Source organism: Cetorhinus maximus, chromosome 2 (genome assembly GCF_964194155.1).
Source record: "Cetorhinus maximus chromosome 2, sCetMax3.hap1.1, whole genome shotgun sequence".
NCBI classification, from domain to species: Eukaryota; Metazoa; Chordata; class Chondrichthyes; order Lamniformes; family Cetorhinidae; genus Cetorhinus; species Cetorhinus maximus.
In genome coordinates this window covers 114,948,770-114,967,672 of record NC_135880.1, presented here as the reverse complement: position 1 = coordinate 114,967,672, position 18,903 = coordinate 114,948,770, and the positions used below count along the sequence as shown (strand labels likewise).

The 18,903-nt window shown below is 46.1% G+C and overlaps 1 non-coding gene across 1 annotated transcript; it reads right to left on the bottom strand.

Moving 5' to 3' along the window:
• Positions 1 to 16,457: 16,457 nt before the first annotated feature.
• LOC144671694 (5S ribosomal RNA) lies at positions 16,458 to 16,576 on the bottom strand. Its single transcript, XR_013573990.1, has one exon. It is a non-coding gene; the product is annotated as a 5S ribosomal RNA (ribosomal RNA).
• Between the last annotated feature and the right edge of the window lie 2,327 nt (positions 16,577 to 18,903).

The following is an 18,903-nucleotide window of genomic DNA, read 5'->3' as shown; positions in this document are numbered from 1 at the left end:
GGTCCAGCATTTATTGCCCATCCCTAGTTGTCCTTGTGAAGGTGATGGTGAGCTGCCTTCTTGAACCACTGCAGTCCGTGTGGTGTCGGTACACCCACAGTGCTGTTAGGAAGGGAGTTCCAGGATCTGGACCCAGCGACAGTGAAGAAATGGCTTCCACAATTCCATCCCTTAATTCCCCACCAACCTGAGCCCTCATTTCCCTGTATCCATCTTTCACTTTGGTCCCAATTCCTGCATCTCCCCTTAATTCCCCAGTCTCCTTCTCTACCCCCACCACTCTCGAGCCCTGAGATTCCAGGCCTCTCTTTCAATATCAGCCACTTAATTTCAATGGACCTCCCCAAGTTCAGAGGCACCCCGGATGCTGACACCAGCCACCTACGCCTCTGCAGCCTCCTTCGCTCCCCATGGTTCTCTAGTCGGGTACATCATTGAACCCGAGATCTTAACAGGAGACGATCAGGGCATGGAGACGGGGTGGGGGGAGGGGCGCACAGTGAGGCAAATTTCAATTACTGATCTCCAAGTCTGCTGGAGGCACAGCTCAGGAGTGGTACCCCTGATTCTGGGAAATTCACCATCATTCTGGGAGAGTTGGGAAATCTATGGCTGTTGAGTACGTGAATTGATGTTGCATCGACTCTTGGAATACACAACTGTCTCCTGTAGCCTTTCTGCCTGAGAAAATGTCTTACATAACCTCATCTTCACTATTCACAACCCTTCAATATCTGCCTCCATGAACACACTGCATAAATCGTTTACAAGGGCCGCCCAGTGGTAGAAATGCTGTTTGCTTTAGATCTGGATATCAGTAGGGATCTGCAACTCTCTAATTACTTCGTCTTGCAGCTTGGTGTCAGCAGCACTGAACATGTGTTCTTGTTTAATCTGTGTGGCTCTTTGCCATAATCACAAATCTTATTCAATTACGCAATGACAATTGCCTAGAAATGTATACACTGCATTACTATACAACAGTTTTATTTTGATATGATACCCAATCAATAGAAGCCCTGGGAAACTATAATATTGATTGCCTGTTCTTCTTTCTCTCTCAATTTTCCGCCCCCTCACCTTCTTCTATACCGCCTCCTTGGACTCTTGGGTGATCTGTTGTTTTACAGCTGGTAGCACCTGGTACCTCACCGACATGGAAATTACTCACGTGTGTGTCTTGATAGTAGGTGCCAGGTTATTCAACTATGGGGTCATAATACCTGAACTAGATGGTATCCTTATCTGAGTGTCAGTTTTTCAATGTTTCCCTGGCAGCTGCAGTCTCTGTAAGTCTAGCAAACAAGATTCTCAAAGACCTCTGTCTGTGTCTAGGACAAATGACTGCATTTCTGAGATTGTTCCGATGGACAATGTTTACCTCACTAAAGCTCCAAAAATTATTTATATCGGGGCCTTGTTGAATCTTGCAGCTGTTTTGCCACTTTCTGCCTGGCAATGTTACCTACTCTCTCAAAACAGGGACTGCAGCGCGCCTATAGCTTGGACTGAAGGGCTTCACTTTTTGATTTTTGGTTAAAAGATTTAGGAGTAAAACTGGCCTTGGGCGGTAGTGAAGAATGGGTGCTAGTAAAGGGCAGTGGTTGTGTATACTGGGTTAAATGCTGTCTCTTAGAGGGCACAGCAGTTTGTAAATTGTGCTATGCTCAGTAGATCCTACAAGAAATGTGTGCCCACCTTTGCTTTCTTCCTAATTAAAGCAAGTCTTTTCCTCATTTGCTTCTTATTATTTCTTAAAATTATAAACGCTTTCAAAACAGTCTGGAAGTTTTATCAGGAATGCTACAATGCCTAAAAGTTTAGAATTTTGCCCATTCCAAGTCTCCTTAGACAGCATCTTCCAAACCCACGACCACTACCACCTAGAAGGACAAGGGCAGCAGATGGATGGGAACACCACCACCTGGAAATTCCCCTCCAAATCACACACCATCCTGACTTGGAAATATATCGCCGTTCCTTCACTGTCGCTGGGTCAAAATCCTGGAACTCCCTTCCTAACAGCACTGTGGGTGTACCTACACCACATGTTCTGCAGCAATTCAAGAAGGCAGCTCACCACCTTCTCAAGAGTAACTAGGGATGGGCAATAAATGTTGGCCCAGCAAGCGAAGCCCATGAATGAATAAAAAAAAGAAAAAAAAGTAGAACATTAAGCAGACTCATCAGTATTTTACTTAAAATGTCCCTCCTGGGCTGGCATTGCTTGCTCCTTGCACTAACCATCAATTCACCCATTATGTATAATGGTGTGCCCATTTAATTTGTGCCACATCACTCTCATCATTTTTTTGTATTTTATCAGTTGATTTTCAACTTCTACATACTGCTTTATATACTTTTCACCTAGTTATTGCACTATTCTTTCCACTGATAATGTACTCCACTTAGCGGCGTAAAAGTACTCAAGTCATTTATAGTGTTCAGGTTCAAGACATTAATTAATTAGTGTACAACAGTATGTCAAGTTAACTTGAGCATTTTTTCATGTTAATCCCTGGAAATGGCCATTCTGTTATTGTTGGTTTTGATCTTAGATGTGGTAGTTGTGGTCCTAGACTTACAGATAATGCTGGAGGCAATGTTGTTAACAAACTATCTTTTATTGAACTATTTACCAGGAAGAGTCTGCATGAGGCTGTACATGGAACGATCTTTCTCCATGCTTTGTTATCATATGGTTTATGTCACTGATGATGTGGACTATACGTTTACACATTTAATATTAAATCATTGTGCTGCTGCCATGACTCTAACCTCCTGCAGTAAGCTGATACCTGTTACACAAGTCTGGTAATTTGAATCAGTGGCTACCATGAGAACTTGACTATTCTTTTTGGCCTTGGCGTTATTTGTTGTGACCCACCAGTAAGACAGAGGAGTCAAAATCAGGATGCTGATCAAGCAGCTTTTGGAGTCTTGAACCCTGAGGTCTTTACCTGAATTATTGGGAAAGAATGAAACGGATTACAGTTTGCATCAGTGCAATGTTTCCTCAGTACCGCACTGGAGTGTCAAACTTGTTTTTTGCGCTCAAGCCCTGGAGTGAGACTTGAACCTGGAATCTTGTGATTCAGTGTAAATGACCACCACCTGAGTTTATCACGATAAAATCACCAAGCTGCCAGCACCTAACAAATATTGACAGGCAGCTCGTCCATATGAGTGAGGGGGTGGGGTGTGTTTGGGAGAAATCTGGCAACTCCTTTATGCGGCCTAGATAGGACACCTTAAGGTGAGTGGGGGCGCTGAGAGTGTGGGAAGGCAATTGCAGGAAAAAGGCATTCATGCTTCTCCTGGTCCTACAAAAACTGGGGTTTTTGGGAGTGGTCTTTAACAGTGACTTAAGGATTGCAGGTTTGGCAGTTCAACTGTGTCTAGCGGAAAGTCAAAATCAAGATCCTAAATACATCATAGGATCCCGCTTTACGTATACCTATGAGACTCTTCCCTCAGGACGCCACTTTCAGGGCCCAGTTCAAAATCTCATCAGGAACAAAGACAAAGGAAGTTCGGGGTACATTTAATTTTGCTTTTTTGTCTCACCATGCTCTTGCTGAAGGTCAGGGCAGCAGCAAATAAAACGTTTCCCATGTTATTTGTCAACTGTGGCTAAATGAACATGGCATCCCTAATTCCAATGGCCAATCAAAGGTGGATTCCTTCTCCCTTATATAGGTACAGTGCAGAGTAACAGTTGCAATACCTCTACTCACCTGTATGGATTTTGTGATGTCACTGAGGTTTCTTTGAAGATCCCCCAGTGAGCCAACTCCACAGAGGCACAACATTGTGCATCTTGCTACTTAGGAATTCCTGCTGCCAGTCCAGCACTGCGTCAACAACCTGTGATGTAGTAGAGTTCATTAGTTATGCAATTGCCTGGTTGCATGCTCCCAATTGCATCTTAATTAACATTTCTTACAGCTGCCTCAGCAATCACAGGCATTTCACTTTATTTACAAGGGTTGCCAAAAGCCTGCTTGCTGAATGGTTCACTTTTTTGTCATCATAAATATTGCTATGAGACCTGTACAGCGCACAGCCATAATAGTGTTGAGTGGGCAATTCCTATTTTTCTTAATAATTATTAGTGGTCGTGGACATCAGGGCCCCTAGGGTGGATTTTCCTGAGACTTCTGATGAAATGGGACTTCCGACTGTCCATGTGATCCCACCAAAACCTGACCACATTTTCCTTGGGCAGGTGGGGGTAGGGCTGTGACTGTACAACAAAAATGCCACTGCAGCACCAAAAATAGTGGCAAGAGACTGCAAATTGGCAGAAATGCCCTGAATATGGCAGCACCGTTCCCACTGAAAACCTCAGCCAAAACTAAGGTATTCAGCAATGTTGAGCCCAACCTGGGAGATGAGGCTCATATAAGAACCTCTCCCTCTACTGGGACAACTCAGGGCCCTTATTGTTCCTTCTGAGGGCTTGTGGCAGTTTTAAATGCTATGGAGATGCCTTCTGTTCGTGCATCAATTTTCATCAGAAGCCAGGCCTAGCAATTCCATGTCCATGCGGAAACATAGAAACATAGGCCAGAATTTTCCTGTTGGTGTGCAGGTGCGGGCCCCGCATGCCGATGCATAAAATGATGCGCGGTGACGTCGGGCAAGCTTCCTGATGTCACCACGCGCTATCGCGATATTTAGGTGGACGGGCGCGTGATGTTCTCCGATGCGCACCCGCCATTAATTATTCATGTAGTTAAGGCCCTTGAGGCAGCAATTGCCTGCAATTTTTCGGGGCGATCTTCAGGATGTCGCATGGGTGCAACGGGCAAGTGGGTAGGAGACATTTGCATAAACCTCATCCACAGGCGGGATAAGAGGGCGGGATAAAAGGGGTGAGTGGGGTTGCGAGTGGTATCTGTTAGATATTTAATTGTGAAAGTTACTGCTACTTGCCTGTGTGAGCAGGAATATTTCAAAACTCATACCAGCTGCTTGGACATGAGTAACAGCCTTCAGGTCAGGACTCTACAGTGAAGATCATTTTTGGGACCTGCAGGTTTCCAGAAGCCTTCCCGTAGCCTGGGATTGGGAGTTGTGTTCTCCACTGGAGGCACCTCCTCTGAGGAGGAAGGGAGGGCCAGAAGGGGGAGAAGGCCAGGATTCCACATTCAGCCTCCAGGGGAGCCATCTTTGGGAGGAGAGGCGCAGACACAGGAGGTGCAGGGCCAAGAGGTAGACCAAGGCAGAAGGGGCCGCAGAAGACTCCACTTCCCTGCTGCCAGGGTATACAGGCGGCGAAGCAGCTACCTCAATATGTCTGAGGTGTGGTGCCGAAGAAGGCTCCATCTCTCAAGGGAGACAGTCACCTCCATCTGTCAGATGATAGGCCCTGAGATCTGCGCCAACTGTGTGGGTGGACACCCCATGCCAGTGGCTCTGAAGGTCACAGCTGCCCTCAACTTCTATGCTTCCGGCTCTTTCCAGGGGTTGGTGGGTGATCTTTGCGGAGTCTCCCAATCAGCTGTCCACACTTGTGTCAAGCAGGTGACAGAAGCTCTTTTCAGCCGTGCTTTGACTTTCGTCCACTACCGCTGGGACGAGGCCAGCCAGACAGAGAGAGCCAGAGGCTTCGCGGCCATTGCTGACTTACCCCGCGTCCATGGTGCAATAGACTGCACACATGTGGCCATCAAGGTGCCAGCAGGTGAGCCTGGTGCCTTCTTCAACAGGAAGGGCTTCCACTCCAAGAACATGCAGATAGTGTGTGATCGCAGGATGCAGATTCTGCAAGTCTGTGCAAGGTACCCAGGCAGCTCCCACGACGCCTACATCCTCAGACACTCCCAGGTGCCAGGGCTCTTCAGTGCTCCAGCCCGGCTGGATGGATGGCTGCTGGGTGACTAGGGCTATCCCCTCAAAAGGTGGGTCATGATGCCTCTCCGCCATCCAAGAACAGAGGCTGAGCAGCAGTACAACAGAAGACACACCTCCATAAGGGCTGTGGTGGAGAGAGCCATCGGTCTTCTTAAGATACGCTTCCGATGTCTGGGCCGTTCAGGGGACACACTGCAATACCCCCCAGATCATGTGTCGCTGATAGTGGTTGCATGCTGCACTCTCCACAATCTGGCGCTGGAAAGGGACGATGCAGTGGACGAAGAAGATGTAGACTCAGTTGCTCCGACTGCACACGATGAGTCCAGCAGTGAGTCCGAGGATGAGCACGCACAGGGAAATGCTGAGGGGGTAGACGCTGACCCGGGCATACTCCAGGCAGGCAGGGACATCCAGGAGAATTTAATCCAAAGAACCTTCAGCTAGCCCACCACAGATGGACCTCCAACACATGCCAGGGCTGCAGGCTCCGTACTCGATACCTGAGTGCAACATTTGCCTGGTTAGGAACATTAACTAAGACCCTTGTCAATAAAGCTCAATGTCAAACAACTCACTCATAACACCATGGCTTCCCATCCACCTGCAGAAGTAAGGAATCACCCTGAGGATGGAACATATCAAAATTTATTGAGATTACAAAAGTAACTTCAGAAACCAACAAAAGTCTTGCACATCATGCCAAGTTTTAAATGAAGTAATATGGGGCAACATAAAAGCACCAGTGAGAAAGCCATGGTGTGCCTAATGTGCCTTAAATTTACGCTTACGGGTGCTACGTCTAGGTGCTGTCCCCTCATTGGCACTGGCATCTGAGACAGCCTGCTCACTGTGCTGTCCTGTTGGCCTCGATGACCTTGGCGGATGTCCTCTGGCCCGTGGAGTCTTTCATGGCCACGCTTGGGAGGGAGCGGCCAATTCCACAGCTGGCATCTCCCCAGTCACCGCAGTCACATCGGATGCCATGGTCACTGGCAGAGGGGCAGAGGAGCTGCTGCCCTCATCCGCAGCACCCTGAGAAGAGCCCGCAGGGACGACAGGGGCAGCTGCTGTGCCAACGTGAGGTTGCTTCGGACCTCCCTGCTCACCATAGAAGGATGGGCACCAAGCTGGGATACTTGATGCCAAACCATCTCCCACACAGGTAATGACCAGCTGAGGCCAATGTCGTGGTGAGGGCTTGCAGGTCCAAGCGCAACCCCCTGATTGGTCTCCTGGAGGAACCCCTCCACGAGAGTCGCAACTCTCTCCATGGAGGAAGGATGGCGCTCGGCCTTGAGGCTCATTGCATCGGTGATGCTCCACATGGACTCCTCCAGCATGGGCACAATACCATGCATTGCCTCATGTATCTCTGCCAGATACTCTCACATACGCTGCACATCCAGCGTCTGCTGCCTCACGGATGACTCCAGGGGAATATCATCAGCCACCAACCGAGCATGTGCCTCGTCCCCAGAAGTCCTCTGACTGCCGGCGCCATGGGCATTCTCTTTCTCTGCCCGCACCTCAAGCAAGTGTGAAGTTCCCTCACCGCCATGCCCCAGGACACTAGCCGAAGATATAATTCTCACTGAGGTGCTCATACCTGAGCTGGTGCCTGCCTGGCTGAGATGGTGTGACGCTGGTGAGTCCAATTGTTCAGGGGCCTCAGATGTGAGAGGTGGCTCCTCTGCCTCCTCCCCCTGGCCCTGCTCTGGTGATGCTGAAAGGAAGAACAAGGACATTTGATTAGTTACAGCGCAGACAATGTTAACTTGCATGCCAGTGCCCCGGATCATTATTCACTCATCCTTCCATAATCAATGGTCAACCCATGTTGTAAACTTCAATCACTGAGCATTCAGCAGTGCCATGGCAGCTGGGACACACATGGTGACCTGAGTGCTCGCCAAACATACCTCCCCATGGCACCCCAGCCTCACTGCCACCGGTGGACCTGGGCACATGGCGCCTCTCCAGATCCATGGCCCGCTGCTCAAAAGGAGTAAAGATGGCCAACTGGGCCTGGCCTCCGCCAGTCTGCATCCACTTAGTGGAATTGTGTGCAGTCCTCACCTGGAAAAAAGAGAAGAGCATTGATTAGTCCACCCTGTACCTGGATTCCCATCACATCCCTGCCACCCCAGCCAGAGTGGGACATTGCAGGGATCCAGTGCTTCGTCACTCCGCAGCTGCCGCACACTCACACAAAGAATCCGGGGCTGACCCCCGCCTTGCCCAAATGCTGCCTCCATCACATTTGGCACCACACGGGCTAACCTTGCAAAGCAAGGAGGCACAAGCACGTGGAACACAAAGGCCAGCAGATGGATTGGTGCCTACTTGCGTGCAGAACCTCTGCTAAGCCCTTCTGCCAGCCATTGTGAGCAGCCTTGCAAAGGCTGCCAGGCCTTCATTTAAACAGGCCGCCAGGTTGCCGTTGGACCCGGCGGTCTGCACATGCCCACCGCTGCCCACCCACTCCTGCTATCCTCGGGAGTCGAGAAATATGCTGGGCGGGCCTTAATTGGCCCGCCCGCTTAAAATGGCGGTGCAGACCTGATCGCGGGCAGCGATCAGGTCTGCACCCGCTCCCATTCGGCCCACCTGACATGGGGAAAATTCTCCCAATAGAGAATTTACTGCACAACAAGATGCAATTTGGCCCATTATATCGGTGCCAACTGAGAAAGAGCTATAAAGTAGACATACATGGTGAGCTCCAGCCTAGCTAGGTCTTCCCTATTTTGGCCTGTCACTTTCACTTGCTCTTCTTTGCTCTCGATTTGCGACCCACTTCACAATTTTCTGTGCATCAATTTTAATGGTTTTGGTAGTGCATAGGGTTGAAGCTCAGTTGAACAGTGTGCGTAGGTTGTATGCAGCCTGATCAGCCTGAGCAAGCAGATGTCTGGAGCCAACAGTGAGGGTTTTTTGATGTGTTGTTGCCAAAAATATTATTGGAGTTGTTTTAGTGATGTATGTAGCTATATTTTCCAGACCAGGATCATTCATTGTTATCATACAGTCAGCATTCTATTTATGTCCCTTTGCTACATTTTACCATCACCTAGCAATAAATAAAACCATTAAGACACACAATGTGGATAGTCTGTGTGAGTTATTTTGGTACGCTTTTAAGTGCTTCTGGGTCTATGCCACATTTGTGATCGTCAACAGACCGAGTAATTAAATCAGCAAATAAATGTTTTGACGTTAACTATACATGAGGTCACCTCTAAAGGACTATTTGATTTTAGGCAGCCAATTAGAATGATTTGTGCTTACATTGCCATCAGAAATTGGCCTGATATATTTAGGCTGAGGCTGCTTTAATCAACACATTTTGATTTAGCAAACCTGCCAATTTACACGTTTTATGAAAGTGGCAGATAAATTCAGAAATTATCACATGGTTAATTTGAAATCTCCACATTACTTTCACACATTAGTATTTCAGGGCTTGAAATGTGCAATGAACTTTTGTATGATACTTCTAACCATATGCCAATGTAATTTTCCTCACAGTTGCATACAGCTTTCACTTTTGTTATTTGACAGCTTTCCTCTGCTCAATGTTTGCTCAATATTAGAAGAGAATTAAAGATCACCATTTACTGTGGATACAGTATAGTTGAAAAAGGAGCAAAATCCTTGACATATGTTAGTGGGAACTTACTCATGGCAGGATGAGTCCTCACCTCAATCATGCATAAAAAGAAGGAAACATGTTTAAAAATGGATACCGAAATTTTGGTCTGGCTGGGCAGAACTGAGACAGATTTCTCAGCTGGGGCCCAGAAAATATGCTTCTGCTTGGATTCTGCTGTGCGTTTTCCATACAATCATTTTCTACTGACCTTCGGTCTGTAGGAATTACCAGGATACTCTGTGGGAATTTTGCCTCTCACAGCCTCTGTGGAACTAGAGTTGCAAACTCTGCAGGATTGACTTGGAGTCTCCAAGAATTAAAGATTAATCTCCAATTCGATGCTGTGAGCAACCAGGAAAATAAATCTTAACAGCTTTAAAATAAATGTTGTCCTTCTTTCATTTTCTTTGACTCCCTTTACCTATTAAAGATTTGAGATGGGAAAAAAGCTGTTTAGCTGGGTGGGGTGGGAGCGGGGGGTTGGGGAGTGGGGGCAGTTGAATGCAGCAGGTTAGATGATAAAACCTCCAGGAACACACCCCACCAGAGTATGTGACCATAAACACAGCTCGCACCTACTGTGAGCTGACATGTGTCCTGCTGAGTCCCCTGAACTTTATTCAGCAGATCATCAGGAAGGCAGTTGGAATGGTCAGGAATTTAGTGGAATGGGGTTGGGAGTGCAAGATCTATGTCTAATGGATGAGATGAAGTTGGAAGTGAAGATGGGTCAGAAACTAGAGAGTGCAAGGCTTCAGGCTAGTGTGGAGTTGAAACTGTGAGGAGATTTGGATTTGTTGGGTGAGTGTGTGATTAGTATCTGAACAAATGGTCTGGATTTTCAATCTTGGTCGGAAACATGACACCTGGATGAATTCAGGGTCTATTTAAAGGCCACTTAAGGGCCCCATCCCGCGACCCCCCCACCCCCCCACCCACCCCCCACCACCACCACCACCACCCCCAGCTAGTATTCTACCAGCAGCAGGTGAGAGCCATGACATGTGGGCAAACTACCAGGTAAATCCTGGTAGGTATGCCTGCGGCCTAGTGGGGGGGGAATCCTCTCCTACCTGGGCAGCCCATGTCCAAGGGAAAGACCCACTGGGAGCAAGGGCTGCCCACACGTGAAGACCCCTGCCCTTTAAACTAATCCCCCTCCACCCTCTCATCAAGGCCTCCCTGAAGGGCCCTGGCACTCCCACCTCATCTACCATCAATCCAGGCTCCAGCAATGAACTGGAAAATAGGAATGGTGGCCAAACCATGGCTTACAAGGGAAATTAGAGATAGTATTAGATCCAAGGAAAAGGTATACAAATTGGCCAGGAAAAACAACAGACCTGAAGATTGGGAGCACTTTGGAATTCAGCAAAGGAGGACCAAGGGATTGATTAAGAAGGGGAAAATAGAGTACGAGTGTAAGCTTGCAGGGAACATAAAAACTGACTCAAAGTTTCTATAGGTATGTGAAGAGAAAAAGATTGGTGAAGACAAATGTAGGCCCCTTACAGTCAGAAACAGGGGAATTTATAATGGGGAACAAAGAAATGACTGACCAACTAAATATATACTTTGGTTCTGTCTTCACAAAGGAGGACACAAATACCAGAAATATTGGGGAACACAGGGTTTAGTGAGAGGGAGGAACTGAAAGAAATCAGTATTAGTAGGGAAATGGTGTTGGAGAAATTGATGGGATTGAAGGCCGATAAATCCCCAGGGCCTGATAATCTACATCCCAGAGTACTTAAGGAAGTGGCCCTAGAAATAGTGGATGCATCAGTGGTCATCTTCCGAGATTCTATAGACTCTGGAACAGTTCCTACAGCTTGGAGGGTAGTTAATGTAACCCCACTATTTAAAAAGGGAGGTAGAGAGGAAACAGGGAATTATAGACCAGTCAGCCTGACGTCGGTAGTGGGCAAAATTCTAGAGTCCATCATAAAAGATTTAATAGCTGAGCACTTGGAAAACAGTGGCAGAATCGCACAGTCAGAATGGATTGACGAAAGGGAAATCGTACTTGACAAATCTTCTGGAATTTTTTGAGAATGTAACTAGTAGAGTTGATGAGGGGGAGCCAGTGGATGTGATTTATTTGGACTTTCAGAAGGCTTTCGACAAAGTCCCACATAAGAGATTAATGTGTAAAATTAAAGTGCGTGGGATTGGGGGTAGTGTATTGAGATGGATAGAAAACTGGTTGGCAGACAGGAAACAAAGAATAGGAATAAACAAGTCTTTTTCCGAATGGCAGACAGTGACTAGTGGGGTACCACAGGGATCGGTGCTGGGACCCCAGTTATTCACAATATATATTAATGATTTAGATGAGGGAGCCAAATGTAATATCTCCAAATTTGCAGATGACACAAAGCTGGGTGGGAGGGTGAGCTGTGAGGAGGATGCAGTGATGCTTCAGTGTGATTTGGACAAGCTGAGTGAGTGAGCAAATGCATGACAGATGCAGTATATTGTGGATAAATGTGAGGTTATCAACTTTGTTAGCAAAAACAGGAAGGCAGATTATTATCTGAATGGCTATAAATTGAGAGAGGGGAATGTGCCTGGGTGTCTTTGTACACCAGTCGTTGAAGGTAAGCATGCCGGTGCAGCAGGCGGTAAAGGAGGCAAATGGTACGTTGGCCTTCATTGTGAGAGGATTTGAGTACAGGAGCAGGAATGTCTTGTTGCAAGGGATCAAAGGATATGGGGAGAAAGCGGGAGCAGGCCATTGAGTTGGGATGATTAGCCATGATCATAATGAATGGTGAAGCAGGCTCGAAGGGCCGAATGGCCTACTCTTGCTCCTATTTTCTATGTTTCTATGAACTGCAGCCTGGGCCTCCTGCAGTACCAGCAATGGCCACCACTCCCAGTGGCACTGCGAGTACTGGAGAGCTGCCTTGGAGGCAGGAAAATCGCCCCGACAACGACATGGCAACCAAGTAAGTGCCTGAATGGCATTAAATTGGGTTGGGGGTGCCCGGAATGGCCATGGCAGTGTTGTCGCCAGTTCTCCATCTGGTGGGCGATCCCACCACCTCAATCATAAAATTCTAGCTGCTGTAGAAATCTGGCCAAGGGTATTTCAGCTCCGGGCCTCAACTTCCTGGAAATTAAAGTTCCATCTGTATATGATGAACCCTGCCAATTTTGTGTGGCTGGCTTAGCCGGCATCTAGAAGCCTGTATAAAAATTGCAATCAGTAGATTTATCCCAATTCAAGGGCAAATAAGTAACTTGTGTGATTGTAGGTGTCCACCCAGGTAGGGTAAAAATTTCAACCATTTTCATCTCAACCACTAACCTTGAAGTGAATTTCACCACCTCACAACTCTCTGTAAAGAATATTTTCTTGTTTTCTGTTCTAAGTCTCTTACTGTTCATCTCGTATATATGACCTCTAATTCTACATGCCTGAACTGCTAGAAACTGCCTACTTCTATCTACCCTGACCTAGAAGTGTAAGAGCAGCAATATTGGAGAAACGCCATCATCTTCAAGTTCCTCTCAAAGTCACATTTAAGCATTCCTTCATTACTGCCAGGACACGATTCCTACCATATACTATCATAGGAGCACAGTTATCACAAGGACTGTAGCAGTTCAAGCAGCACCCACATTCCAAGGATAAAACTCATTATTGGGAATGCTTCAAACACACTCAAAAAGTCACAATTTAACAGTTTAAACATCAACGCCAGAATTGTCTGCACTTTTCCAATTCTTCAGTCACAATCTATCATCTGACTCCTAATATAAAAGCAGCATGCCGCCAGTGCTGAAAATCTGAAACAAAAACAGAAAATGCTGGAAATAATAAAGTCTGGCAGTGACTGTGGAGAGAGAAACAGAGTTAACGGGTTGGATTTACTGGTGAATGCTGGGATCCCAAAGTTAGGCCCACATGAGAGTCCCAAGCCTGCCAATGTTGTCAGCGAACCCGCATGTGCAACCTTCTGGGAGTTGGCATTCTAATCGACTACCTCCGGCTCACTGTCCTATTAAGGATGTGAGGTGCACTTCCAAGCTTGCAGACTCAATCAGAGGGCCCACAGGAAGGTGAGGCCAGCAGACTCATTGGGGGAGATGGGCGCTGAAGCAAGCAGCATATGAAGGCACCTCAACATGGAGACGCATTGAAGTCATCAAATAAAGTGGCCCGAAGCCAATAGGGTCATCAGGGTGGAGTGGAAACCTCTCCGCAGGAGTTGTGATGGACAAGGTTGCGACCTTTCAGCCCTGAAGCCCCATCACTGGGGCATGGAACCTCTGGCTCCCATGGCCAAAGAGCTTGCCACCAGGTGGCCACCCCAATTGACCTGGCAGCCTCCATTCATGATGAAGGGCTGCACCGAGGTCAGGAAATTACCATCACAAAACGGCCCCTAAGCAAGGCCTTAATTGTCCTAAGGCGGGCAGCCCAACCCGGTTTCCAGTCTACCCTTGGGAAAGCCGACAAGAGGTGGGAATGCATTGGGGTGCTGTCCCAACACAGTTCCCCCCACCGTCTCCTTAGTGCTGGGAAAATTCAGCCTAACATTTCAGGCTGATGACCTTCCATCAGAAAGTTTTTGCTTCACCTAATAGAGATAGTTTATGGCCAATTAATGCACACAATCATTTAATGTAAGCACGCTTCATAAAAAGCAGAGAGATAGATAGCTTCTGGATCTTCATCAGGCACTGCAGATAACTTAAGGAAGCTTGTCACAGCATTATGATGCAACCTGCCAGGAATGTCATCAGGTAACTTCTTCCACTTCACTGATCTGCATGACATTTACTTGCAGACATCATGCTGAAAGTTGTTAAGCAGAAGGCAATCAAGAGCTACAAAGTCTGTGCAGCAGCAATCACGTGGTGACTGAAACAGACCAACTAAAAACGCATGGAGGAATAAGCATGGGAGGCAATGACAGCTGAACCTTCTCCCTGCATTTAATGGGGTATTGCATATAAATGAAAAACTGATTCCAGTGACATGAAAGTGACAGTAAAGTACCATATTCCTTTACTGCGTTTAAAGGTGAAAATTAATCAGTGACACACTGCAATATGGCAACAACATAAAAGGTAGAATCCCACACAACTAATAACAATTCTGAAGTACCAGCAATGTTCCACAACTGATTTATTTTCAGAGTTTGCACGGTAATTTTCTTTCATCACTTGGATATGAATTAAAATATTACATTCCTGTCAATGAATTGGGAATGTTTCACAAATTGTTTGATGTGTTGATATATATTTGAATGGTAACAAAATTGGTTATTTTTACATTTTTGATCTTCTTAAGTTTTGTACATCATGTGGCGTGATACACACCAGCCTATTTTTTAAGTAGGAAGTGATAATGAATTTCAGTGGGTGCCATGGGTTACAAACATCTTTAAATCTAAAATTCCTTGCTTGCTGTTTACCAGCTATGCCACACTGAAGTGCAATAGAAAGGGAATTACAAACTTGGAAATGGTAATGTAATTGAATTTGATATATACAAAGCACCTAACCTCCAGATATTTCAAGTAATTGGATCATTTCAATAGTATTCAGTAAACAATTTTCATATTGCACTGCTCCAAACTGCTACATAGCTACACTGACTAAATGCTGGAAGAATTCTTTCAGGGACAATTACATTTTAAGGTCTTTACTTTTGGATATATGTAACTGTTTTTATTAAAACTGTTTATATTATTTGTACATAGACAGGGAAATTCTCGGAGTTGCTCCTGCTCCATTAATCTTACTTCACCAGATCTGCCTTATGGCACAAAAATCTCAGGGAGAAAATGGCCCAAACATGGCTAACAAGAGGAGTTAAGATCTTATGAGGGTAAAGGAAGAGGCTTATAATGTTACCAATAAGAGTAGTAAGCCTCAGGACTGGGAGGATTACAGAATCAACAGAGAAATACTGCAGCCAGAATTTTTCGTAGAGTAGGCGGGCGCACGCCTGACCTGCTCAAGCGTAAAATGCCGCGCGATGATGTCGGGTGAGCGTCCTGAAGTCATCGCGCATTGGCATGATATTTCCGTCGGCGGCCGTGCACCGGAGGCAGCAGCACAGCTGCCGACAATTAACAGGCCTATTAAGGCCATCAAAGGAATAATTCACCGCAATTTTTCACCTGCCCGCCAACCGTATTGGCCAGGCAGCCTTTGGATTTTTTATGAAACCTCATCCACGGTCAGGCCAAGGTTTCCAGCAGGAATTAAAAATAAAACAAAAATGTTGAAATCTCATTTATAACATGTCCCTACTCATGTGACAGAGTCACATGAGGAGACATGTTTTTAACATTTTTAAATTCTTTATTTATGTTTTTAAAATTCTGCAGCTCCCTAAGGCAGCTCTGTGCACACACGCATGTGCAAACTTCCACACTCGCCCTCCTCCCGCCCCCACCCCGGCAGCGCTCAGCGTTGCAGTGCATCATTCACGCTAGCTGGCCGTTAATTGTCCAGCCAGTGGGAAATCGCGCCCGGGGCCTGATCGCGGGCAGTTTCGCGACTGCTCCCGGGCCTGCCCGCCATGCCTGCCTGACGAGGTAAAAATCCTGCCCTAAGAAATTAATAGGGAAAGAAAGAGACATAAAAACTGATCATAAATGTTTCTATTGGTGGAAATTTATGTCGGTGGGATTTTAAGGTGCTACCAAAGTCAATGGCCAGAATTTTCCTGTCGGCGATTTGGGGGCAGGGCCTGCTCACCGATGGGAAAATGACGCAGGATGACGTCGGGAGGAACCCCTGACGTCATCCCGGGCCATTTAAAGTTTTAGGAAACTCTTTTGAGTTACCAACAGTCACAGATTGCAACTCTTTTCGAGTACAATCACAGTTCTTGGTTTCCAGGAGTGGGACATGAACCCACAACCCTCTGATTCAAAGGCGAGGGTGCTATGAACTGAGCCACAGCTGACACCTCCCTTTTTTACTGCACCTGGTATTCCCAGGCAGTCTCCCATCCAAGTACTAACCAGGCCTGAGTCTGCTTAGCTTCTGAGATCAGACGAGATCAGGTGTTTTCAGACTAGTATGGCCGTAGGCTTAAATTTTTAGGAAGGCGGGCGGACAGTGAAATCAGCTGTCCCCCCGCCAACCTGTCATTGGCCAATTGTGGCTATTAAAGAGTAATTAAGATAATTAAAGACCCTGCCCGTCCAACCTTAAGGCTGGTGGGCAGGCCAGGAGCCCCAGCAGTCTCCTGATAATACATGAAACCTCATCAACTGGTGGGATGAGGTTTCATGTCTGTTTTTAAAAACTTTAATAAATTTTATGTGATATTTATTAACATGTCCCACCTCGTGTGACATTGTCACATGAGGGGGACATGTTAATAATTTTCTAATATTTTTATTATTAAAGTTTTTTAGACTTTTAGTAATCTCCCTGAGACAGCACTTAGTCTCAGGGAGCAGTGCGCACTTTGACAGATGGGGAATCCCTCCCCCGCCCCCCACAGGAAGCACTTCTCATCGGGCAGCCCCCTGGGTGGGCCTTAATTGGCCCACCCACTCAAAATGGTGGCGGGCCCCGTTTCGGCGGCGGAGTTCGGCTGCCCGCCCGCTGCCGAGCCGGTGGGGCCTGCCTGCCAACCGAGGGCAAAATTCTGCCCAATGAACTTTTGAACAACTTGCTGCAATTTATGGCCCCGCCCCACTGCAACAGCGCTATTAGATTGTGCCCTATAGCTATGTAAATAGGAAGAGACTAGTGAAAGTAAATGTACACCACTTAGAAGCAGAGTCCGGTGAAATTATAATGGGGAATAAGGAAATGGCAGAGACATGAAACTTAGGGCTGGACTTTCCTGCAAGCTTCAGGACCCCGACATCAAGCCAAATGGGAGTCCAGAGAAAAAAAATTGAAGGATATTTTATAGGGTAAGATTATGTACGGTGAGATGAACCTTATGTGAAGCACAAATATTGACACAGATCTGCTGGGCAGAATGATCCATTTCTGTGCTGTAACTTCTAGCAATTCAATGTAAACAAAAAGAGAAAAAAAGTCAGTAATTTCCTGTTGTTGTCAATCAATACCAAAAGTCATCCTCAAATTGGCCTTGAGAAGAGCCTCTTTTCAGCAATCAGATCTTGCAGCCTTAAAGGGACAGAACAGGTTACACTGATGTGCAGCAGAATAATATGCTGCACATTACATTATATAATGTTGCTATGTACCTATCAACGTAGAGTGTAAATCTCCACAGAAAATCTAAGTTACATAAAGTAAAAGTTAAAGGAAATGGTGATCTTAAGAATATGCTACCCTCAGTCAAAACTTTAAGAACATCTGAGCACAATTAACATACACAGGGAATTTCCTTGAAGCTGCTTCTGGCATAAGGAAATGTGGCAGGCCCACTGTCCATGATTTTCTATCCAATGTGAATCGTCAGTGCTTACTCACAAAATGAACTCCTATGGTCCTGCTATTTCCTAACATTACCCAAAGTAAGATAACAACTGGCAGTGAAACCTTAGGAGCATAGAATCAGAAAATCGGGTGGCTATCCTTAATAACTAATAGTTCTCACTCACCCATTCCCTCAAATATCTATCCAATTCATCCTTAAAATTATCCACACTGCCTGCCATCACCGTCCCTCTGGGCATTCGACTCACATGGCCAGCCCTCCACTTAAAGTAGTTAGATCAAAATTGTTTGTGCACCTCTCTTCTCTGAACCTTCAGCACCTGTCCTCTGGTCCTTGAGTTTGTGGTAATCCTGAATGTTTCAATTTATCCATTCCATTAAGAATCTTGAATATTATTTCCCCTGAAGCATAAGTCCATTAGTCATGCACATTTTCAATAGCAGTTCACAAATGCCATTTTGTTGTTTGTAATGTTGTTTGCTGTCTCCCTTGCAGAATTGCTTTCTTTTTGGATAAAAACAGAAAATGTTTGAAACATTTCAGCTCAGCAGAGAGAAGGAAGGAAGGGACATGTTTCAGGTCAATGACCTTTCATCAGAAACCCAGGCAATCCTTTGGTTTTGTACCACTAATTTCAAAATCTGGAATATAAAGCTCATCTCAGTAATGGTGACCATGAAACCATTGTCGATTGTCGTAAAAACCCATCTGGTTCACTAATGTCCTTTAGGGAAGCAAATCTGCCGTCCTTACCTGGTCTGGCTTACACGCGACACTAGATCCACAGCAAGGTGGTTGACTCTTAACTACCCTCTGAAATGGCCTAGCAAGCCATTCAGTTCAAGGGCAATTAGGGTTGGGCAACAAATGCCGGTCTTGCCAGAGATAGCCACATCCCATGAAAGAATAAATTTAAAAAATGCTTGTCTGAACATATTCGTTCTAATCCGATTTCCACATTTATTATGCACCTGCCTGTACTAGTTATATT